This window comes from Meles meles, chromosome 9, assembly GCF_922984935.1.
Source record: "Meles meles chromosome 9, mMelMel3.1 paternal haplotype, whole genome shotgun sequence".
Taxonomy (NCBI): Eukaryota; Metazoa; Chordata; class Mammalia; order Carnivora; family Mustelidae; genus Meles; species Meles meles.
Genome location: NC_060074.1, coordinates 39,964,942 through 39,973,744, shown reverse-complemented (window position 1 = coordinate 39,973,744; position 8,803 = coordinate 39,964,942). Strand labels below are relative to the sequence as shown.

At 41.0% G+C, this 8,803-nt stretch overlaps 1 long non-coding RNA gene across 1 annotated transcript; it reads left to right on the top strand.

Annotated features, from left to right (window-relative positions):
* Positions 1–2,161: 2,161 nt before the first annotated feature.
* On the top strand, positions 2,162–7,649 carry LOC123950352. The gene is made up of 4 exons (XR_006820224.1): positions 2,162–2,386; positions 3,501–3,587; positions 4,912–5,032; positions 5,927–7,649. It is a non-coding gene; the product is annotated as an uncharacterized LOC123950352 (long non-coding RNA).
* The last annotated feature ends 1,154 nt before the right edge of the window (positions 7,650–8,803 follow it).

Below are 8,803 nucleotides of genomic sequence, written 5' to 3'. Positions count from 1 at the left end.
CCTACGACAACAGACATGACCAGGTGTTCTGTGAGTACCATAGAGGAACCTGCTAGCCACACCTGCTTGGCATTTCATGGACCTCAAGTTAGTAAGTCCTGTTTGGAATGGAGACTGTCATTTAATCTAGCCATAGATCTAGGTTTGTATGTTTTGGTTAAGTAGACATAGTTAGACACAGTTATGAGAATATCTATTGTATTGTAATGTTCACTATACACTGCATTAGTTTATGTAGCAATAAGCCAGAAAATTCTTGGTGAATGCAACTTTTGCTTTAGAACTCAGACTCTTATTCTTGGAAGAAAACGGGAGTAGTCACGTTATATCCTCCCTAGGCTGATATGCATATGATGTGGTTCTGGACTGTTCACAGTGGTCACCCTTGGTCATTCCCTTTAAAAGTGTGATTGATTGATTTTTAAAAAGATTTTATTTATTTATTTATTTGTCAGAGAGAGCACAAGCAGGGGAAGCTGCAGCCAGAGGACGAAGCAGGTTCCTTGCTGACCAAGGAGCCCAAAGCAGGACTTGATCCCAGGACCCTGAGATCATGACCTGAGCCAAAGGCAGACGCTTAATGGACTGAGGCACCCAGGCATCCGTAAAATGTGATTCCTATAACAGTTTTCTCTGATCAGTGCAGCATATAGAAGTATGCTCACAGTTAGATGAACTTTTAGGGTATTCAGACCCTAAAATTGGCTCATCGAAATTATTTTGTTAAAACCCTCATCTCTTCGGATGTCTGGCTGGCTCAGTTGGAAAAGCATGCTACTTTTTTTTTTTTTTTAAGATTTTATTTATTTACTTGACAGAGAGAGATCACAAGTAGGCAGAGAGGCAGGTGGGGAGCGGGGGAAGCAGGCTCCCCGCCTAGCAGAGAGCCTGATATGGGGCTTGATCCCAGGACCCTGAGGCCATGACCTGAGCTGAAGGCAGATGCTTAACCCACTGAGCCACCCAGGTGCCCCAGATTAGGGCCTACTCTAAGGATCCCATTTTAACTTAATTGCTTCTTTAAAAGCCTGTCTCCAAGTACAGTAACATTCTTAGATACTGTGGATTAATACTTTGACATATGGATTTTAGTGGGATATAGTTCAGCTTATAACACCAGTAATGCCTTCCCTCCATTGTGACATTGTTCCTAGTTAACACTGGCAAGGTGAAGACATTTGTTTTATAGTTCTTAATTTTGTCCTTCTGTGTATGGTGAGAAATCATTCAATGTTTTGCTAAAATTTTAATCTTAAAAAAAAAAGATTGATTTATTTGAGAGAGAGATTGCGTGTGCTTGCACGTGAGTGTGAGGGGAGGGGCAGATGGAGAGAGAGAAAAACTCAAGCAGATTCCATGCTGAGTGTAGAGCCCAATGAGGGGTTTGACCTCACGATCCTGAGATCATGACCTCAGTCAAAACTAAGAGTCAGATGCTTAACTGACTATGCCACCCAGGCGCCCCTAACATTTTTATCTTTAGTTTTATAGTACCATACCCAGTTATCAGTAGCTGTGGGTTGGAATTGATGGTACAATTAGGAAGCATGAGGCCCAATCTTTGAGGCTTGGCTCTCACTCCTCTGTTTGTTCCAGGTGCCTGTTGTGGGGGGCTTTTCACTTAGTGTTTATTTGTATGTGAAGAGTTGGCACTCCGGGGGTGCCTGGCTGGCCAGTTGGTGGAGCGCGTGACTCTCGATCTCAGGTTTGTGATTTCAACCCCCACGGTAGGCGTAGAGATTACTTAAAAATAAAATCTTAAAACAAAAACAAAAGCAAACAAACAGAAAAACAAAACAAAGAGTTGGCCGTCTAGTGGCGTGTGGAACCACCCAAACAGTAGTTGACTTGGTATATTTTCCTAGGCCAGTAGTTTTGGAAACTTCTAGAAACCTAGTTCCTTCCCTCTAAAGGGTTTGATAGCTCTAAGTGTAGTCTAGGATTTTTTTTTTCTTTTCCTATTTCTTTAGACAAGCTTGCTAGGTGATGCTGGGAGCTCTCTTACTACATGCTGAGAAACTCGTCTCCGAGAGCTCAGCGTAGACACTGACACACGTGCGTGAATGAATCGTGTACTTGCTGACCGTACAGCATGGTGGTAACCTCGTGGGCTCAGGGAAGATGAACTTTCAGTGTTGCTGCTTCTCCTCTCCAAGTTGTCACCCTTCAGAAGAGCGGTGAGAAGATGACTACTGCTCCAGAGAAGAAAGGAGAGGAAAAAAGTCTGTGGTGCCGTGTTTGCTGAGAAACCAGTAGCACCACACAGGAAGGCGGCCACATGGGCCCTATTGCCAAAAGACAGAAGTGCCAAGTTCAAGGACGATGAGAAGTGGGAGTTATGAGGAGGAAGAAGATAAGAATGCTGAGTTGGGCCGGGATGAGGAAGGTGAGGAATCGTCTTCCGGGGGCAGCCCTTCCACATCGCTGCTCGAGGGGTTCTGGGAAGTTCCCACCCTGCAGAAAGTTGCCTTGGCAGTCCCTGGCTGACTTTTCCGGCATGGCCTCGTGGATGCGGAATCTCAGTGGACCTTTGACCTCTGCTGTCCACGCGACCAGCATCAAAGTTTTCTTTGACTGTGACCCATTGACTGGTTCTGTCTTGGGTCCATATGAGCCATGTAGGTTAGTGATCCCCCAAACATAATTGTACGTGATTTTTTGTCTTGACAGAGTCTGTACTGCTACCAAAGAAGTAATTTTTAATATTTTTATTTAAATATAATAGCAGACATTTAAAATTATTTCAAAATAAGTGGTTAAAGTGGCAAGTGGCATTGAATTTTTTCCTTTGGCTCGTGTATTATAGTCAGATTTACAAGCATTTCTCTGAAAGAAGAATTTGTTATGCTCATTCTTTTTTTTTTTAAAGATTTAATTTATTTATTTGATAGCGATCACAAGTAGGCAGATGGAGAGGGGAAAGCAGGCTCCCTGCTGAGCAGAGAGCCCGATGCGGGGCTCGATCCCAGGACCCTGAGATCATGACCTGAGCCGAAGGCAGAGGCTTAAACCACTGAGCCAACCAGGCGCCCCCAGGTGCTCATTCTTAAAAGTCTGGAGGGCAGTAATTGATCAGGTGGGTCTTCATTTAGATTCTGAAAAAGATGTGTATTCTACACGGGCCAAAGGAAGAACAGTTCCTTCCTTTGGGGGAGATGAGCAGGACAACAACAGTGATGACAAAGGCTGTGAGGAAGAGGAGGAGGAGGAAGGCCAGAACGACCTAAATCCGTTCAGTTGAGGGCTGGTCCATATCAAGGAATGGGAGTTGTAAGGGAAGTCCTTGAGCAGGGGCTGTGGGATTTCTTTTAGGAACCTGAAGAACGTTCTAATTGATCTTTGAATGCTTTTAAAAGTACTCTGACAGACCTAAGCCATAGGTCTTGTGAAGAGAAGGCACTGCCGTAGGTATGATACTTGTGGATGGAGTTAAAGCTCCCAGTTTACTCATGAGTGGTACAAACAGATATAAAGTACAATATTCTGGCTTTTGCCCACAGAGCCTGTCAAAAAACACCTGGTAAATGGAAAGAAGGAGATGGCCAAAAAGAAGTCTTCCCCTGAAACCAAAAGACAGAAATTGGAAGGTAACTTCTTTGCTGTGTTTTAAGGCACGAGACAAAACACAGAGAAATTCATACTAATAGAATAGGCGTTGTGTAGGTACGATATTTGGGACACAGTAAAAGCCCAAGTGGAAAACGAGGGGATTTTTACTGCCGTTTGGCATTAAACAATGCCAGAATTTCAGTGGAATTTTCTTTTAGCGTCATTGTTTCTGAACTGTTTGAGTTCTTTTTTTTTCTTTCTTTTTTAAAATTTTACCTTCTTAGATGGCTGCTGGTGGCAAATATCGGTCCTGAATCACTTCTGCTTTTTTGCCCAGTTGTGTTATCTCTTTCTCACTTCTTTTGTATCAGAAGAGTATTTCCGGGGTGTGAGCATATTCTATAGTACTCAGACCGTCTTGGTAAAAACAAAAAGATAATAATAATAGTAAACATTCATTGAGCACCCACTGTACCGGGCATTGTTCTTCGTTCCTTATTTAGATGAATTCATGGAATCTGTGAAGACAGCCCTCAGTGGTAATTATTGACATCGTCCCCATTTCACGATGGAGAATATTTAGGCACAGAGAAGTTAAGTGACGTGCCCAATATCACACAGTTAGAAAATGGCAGAGCTAGGATTTGAGCCCAGCACTTTGGGCTCAGAGCCTCTGCCACTGCTTTCGTCAGCTGTGTTTTTTGTGTTAACTGTATTTTATAATATTGTTGCAATTTCAGTAAATAAGATTTCCATTTGCATTTAAAAAGTCTTCTAGTATTAGCACTTGGGTTTGCTAACACATTCTTCATTAGGAGTGATTTTTTTTTTTTTTTAAAGGAGTGATATTTTTGTTCCTACTCACACGTGCAGATGGCTCTTTCTTCAAACAAAAAATTCCAAACCTTATAATTTTAAGCTTCATTTTCTATAGCGTTTAGTTAAATTCAGTCAGTTGCTGAGCAGAAAAGTGGTAAGGATTTCAGTAGGTGAATTTGCACTGACTTTTAGTCCTTGCTCTAGAACAGGGTTTCTTGATTTTGGCGCTATTGACACCAGATAATTCTTTGTTGTGGGGGACCATCAAGTGGATTGCAGGCTATGTAACAGCAGGCCTGGATTCTACCCATGGCATTCTAGACGCACTCTCTAGCCCTTCTCAGACTCACTCAGGGGTGAGAACCACTCCTCTCTGGTTACTTTATGGCATTTGTGTTGCTAGTAGCTGGAGCCTTGGTTTTAACTTGTGAATGACTCACTGCTGATTTCTACTTTCATATCTAGTAAGACTAGCCAACCCGAAGTCATGTGCCTTTTGATCTTACCTATGAGTTTTTTTCCTTTTCTTTTACATCTCTGTAGGAAGTTCGGTTATGAATTTTAAATTTGCTAATGACCAGGGAAGAGCCTTGAGACTTAGTGAGACAAACGTCCTTGGATATGAAATTAAATTGAGAAAACCGAAAAGAAGGATGTAAGAAAGGTATGCAAACAAGTTAATTTGTTGATAGATACCTGTGTATTTAGCCGACTCTGGGTCAGGAATGAGTCTCGGATTCTTACTCTGTGCAAGTAGTCTGTTACCACTGGGTCACCTCCTTGCACAGCGCAAACTTTGCATACATTACTCTCGCCCTCTGTGCTGGAGCTGCATGGCTCACCTCCCCTGTCATAATGTTCTTTGTCTCCAGGACTCATTCCCTGGCTACCTGCAGCTCATCCATAGAATCTCAGCTTAAGGGTCACTTCCTCAGGATCAGAAAAAGTTCCCCTTACTTCCAGACTAGGTTAAGTCATTTTGGGGCAGGGGAAGGGTGCTTGGGGGAACTTTTTTTTTTTTTTTTTGAGAGAGAGAAAGTGTGTGTGAGTGTGGAGGGGCAGAGGGAGAAGGAGAGAAAGAATCTTTAAACAGGTTCCACGCTGAGCGTGGAGCCCAACATGGGGCTCAGTCCCAAAACTCTGAGATCAGGACCTCAGCTGAAATAAAGAGTTGGATGCTTAATCGACTGAGCCACCCAGGTGCCCCTCTTCTTCTTTTTTTTCCACTTTATCTATTTATTTTAAGTAATCTTTCCACCCACCATGGGACTCAAACTCGACCTGGAGATCAAGAGTCTCATGTTCATCTGTCTGAGCCAGCCAGGTGCCCCTAGCTTAAGTCTTTACTGGGTGTTCTCATTTCCCTTTTTACTTTTCCTTCTTGGCACTCACCAGAGTTTGTAATTATATGACTATTTGCTTAATAGCCTTTCCCCCAACAAGACCACTTTCCTGAGAGTAGAGGCCAAGTCTGTATTTTCGTAGAGCATGTAGCACGAACTTTGGATACTTCATTAGATCTGAACTTGGACTAAAAATACTCTTTTGTGTTATGTAGATCAGAATGTCGGAACACTTTTGATCAAGAAACTGCCTGACAAAGTCACTCAACATGAGTTAAAATAAGTGTTTAAGGATGCCTTTCAAGTCAGATTGGTGAGCAAGGATGGGACAAATAAAAGGTGCGTTTTGTACCTATGTTGAAAAAGAATATATTTCTACTGGATTCAGACATAACAGAATTTTATTACATTCTCCTTAACCACTTAAGTCTGATTTTAAAGAAGGAAAAAGTAGTTATCCAACTTTTCTACCAGCAGGCATAAAAAAACTAAAGGGGGGGGGATCATAACTGGACAGCCAGAAGCTTCTAGAAAACTGTAATGGTGTCACTGAGAAATGAAGACTTACTCTACGAAGTTCAAGATTGAAGATTAAAAGAATTCAGCCATTCTTCTCTCACCAGGGTTGATTCTAGTAAAACAACACACTTGCTAACTTGCCTGGACAGATACCAAAACAGAGCATTGAATTGGTCTATTAGAACTATGTCGTAACAATTAATGGAACACTAGCACTATGTAGCAAGGCTTTGGTAGAGTAAGAGGGAGAATGTGGTAAAATTAGAAAGGATGGAGTGGGATGTATTTTGAAGAAGTTTTCTTTTCTTTCTTTTTTAAAAATATTGTACTTTTAAGTAATCTCCACACCCAACATGGGGCTCAAACTCACAACCCCAAATCAAGAGTTGCACACTGCACTACCTGAGCCAGCCAGGCACCCCTATTTTGAAGGAATTCTTAATGAGGTGCAGCTTGGATATCAAGGATTTCAGATACATTTGAGTGAAAATTGTTGGTGTAGGTGAACCCTAAAATAATATATGCCCGTATATTCTAAATAACGTAATCCCTAGAAAAGAATCCTGCCAATTCAGAAAACAAGCCTGAGAGGATAAATGGCATATTGTTAGCAATTTGCTATTGCCAGTGTTTCCGGTGAGGAGATTTGGGAGCTCTCTGCTGTACGGGTAGTCAGCACCACTGGAAAACGAGAAAACAAAAAATTGCCGCCAAAACCATAGAATTTCTCTAATGTTAATTAAGTTTGGATTACATATATTTAAGTCTTTAGAATTACTCCTTTACATGAGGAATTATTACAAAGGGGAGTTAGGAGATGCCAGGGAATCCATGACCATATTAAATAAAGCCTAATACCTATGTCAGAAGTGAATGTGGTGCATTCTTCAAGAATATTCTTACTCAACAGATCCTTACTCCATATCTTTCAGCAAAGCAAGTTACAGGTTCATCAAGGATTACAATGAAAAGATGAAAGAGGGAGACATAGAGATTGTTTTGTTTTGTTTGTTTTTAATAATCTGCCAGAGGGGGAGGCCTGTTAAGTGTGACAAATCCTGGAAGTCCTAAAAGAACAGGTAAATTTGACTGCATAAATATAAAATACTTCTACATGAGGGAGAAAAATCCCATAAGCAAAGTTGAAAAACAAGTGATAAACCAGGAAAAAAAAATTCATGATTTCTATAAAAACTGACGCTCCCTGGTGCTCTAGTGGTTAGTATTCGGTGCTCTCTATCAAAATTGAGGGCTAATTTATTGAAAGAGAAAGTGCATCTCACAAATCAGAAAGACCCAACAGGGGCGCCTGAGTTGTGCAGTTGGTTGAACGTCTGACTCTTTGTTTCAGCTCATGTCATGATCTTGGGGTTGTGGGATCAAACCCCAAGTCAGGCTCTGAGCTCAGCATGGAGTCTGCTTAAGATTTTCTCTCTCTCTCCCTCTGCCAGTCCCACTCATGTTCTTTCTGTGTCTCTCTTCAAAATAAATAAGTAAATCTCAAAAAAAAAAGAAAAGAAAAAGACTAACAACCCAGGAAAAATAGTGGCAAATTATAAACAAGTAGGTCACAGAAAAGGAATTTTCTTTTGAACATAAGAAAAGATACTTATCCTCACTCATACTAAAAGAATTATAAATTAAAATGCAATTTTAATTAATTTATTTAGATGTAACATTTTACCTATTAGATATTAACAATCAAAAAGTTATTCCAGCGGTGCCTGGGTGGCTCAGTGGGTTAAAGCCTCTGCTTTCGGATTGGGTCGTGGTCCCAGGGTCCTGGGATCAAGCCCCGCATCGGGCTCTCTGCTCAGCGGGGAGCCTGCTTCCTCCTCCTCTCTGCCTGCCTCTCTGCCTACTTGTGATCTCTATCTGTCAAATAAATAAATAAATTCTTTAAAAAAAAAGTTATTCCACAGTATCGAAGAGGGTTGGAGAAACTGGCGTGCTTGGACGTTTTTGGTGGAAGGGAAATTGCTGAAGTCTCTGTAGAGATGAGTTAGTATCTATCAGTTGTGTTGATTGTACCATTTTATGGGGCAGTTGCAATCCTAAGAATTTATCCCACAGATAGACAAGTGTGACATAATATATTACAGAGTTGGCTGATGCAAAATTAGAATTAGCCTGAATATCTATCAATAGAAAACTGGCTAAAATTTTCTGGTAGGTCAAAAAGACATTATACCATGCAGTTGTAAAAAGAAGTGAGACATCACTTTGTGTGCTGATGGGAAATAAACTCCAATATAAAGGCAAAATATAGAACAGTGTGTATATGATATTCTCTTTTTTATGTAAAAACATAACGGAGGACAAATCTACACAAAAATGAACTCAAAATAGATCAAAGACCTAAATGTAAGAGCTGAAACAAAACTATGGTGAAAACACAGGAGTAAATCCTTGTGATCTTAGGTTAGGGTGTCATGCAGGCAGTGAAAGATTGACAAGTTGGGCTTTATCAAAATTAAAAACATTTGTACTTCAAAGGACACTACACAAAAATCAAAACAACTCTGCAGACTGGGAAAAAATATGGCAAATTGTGTATCTGATGAGAGCCTTGG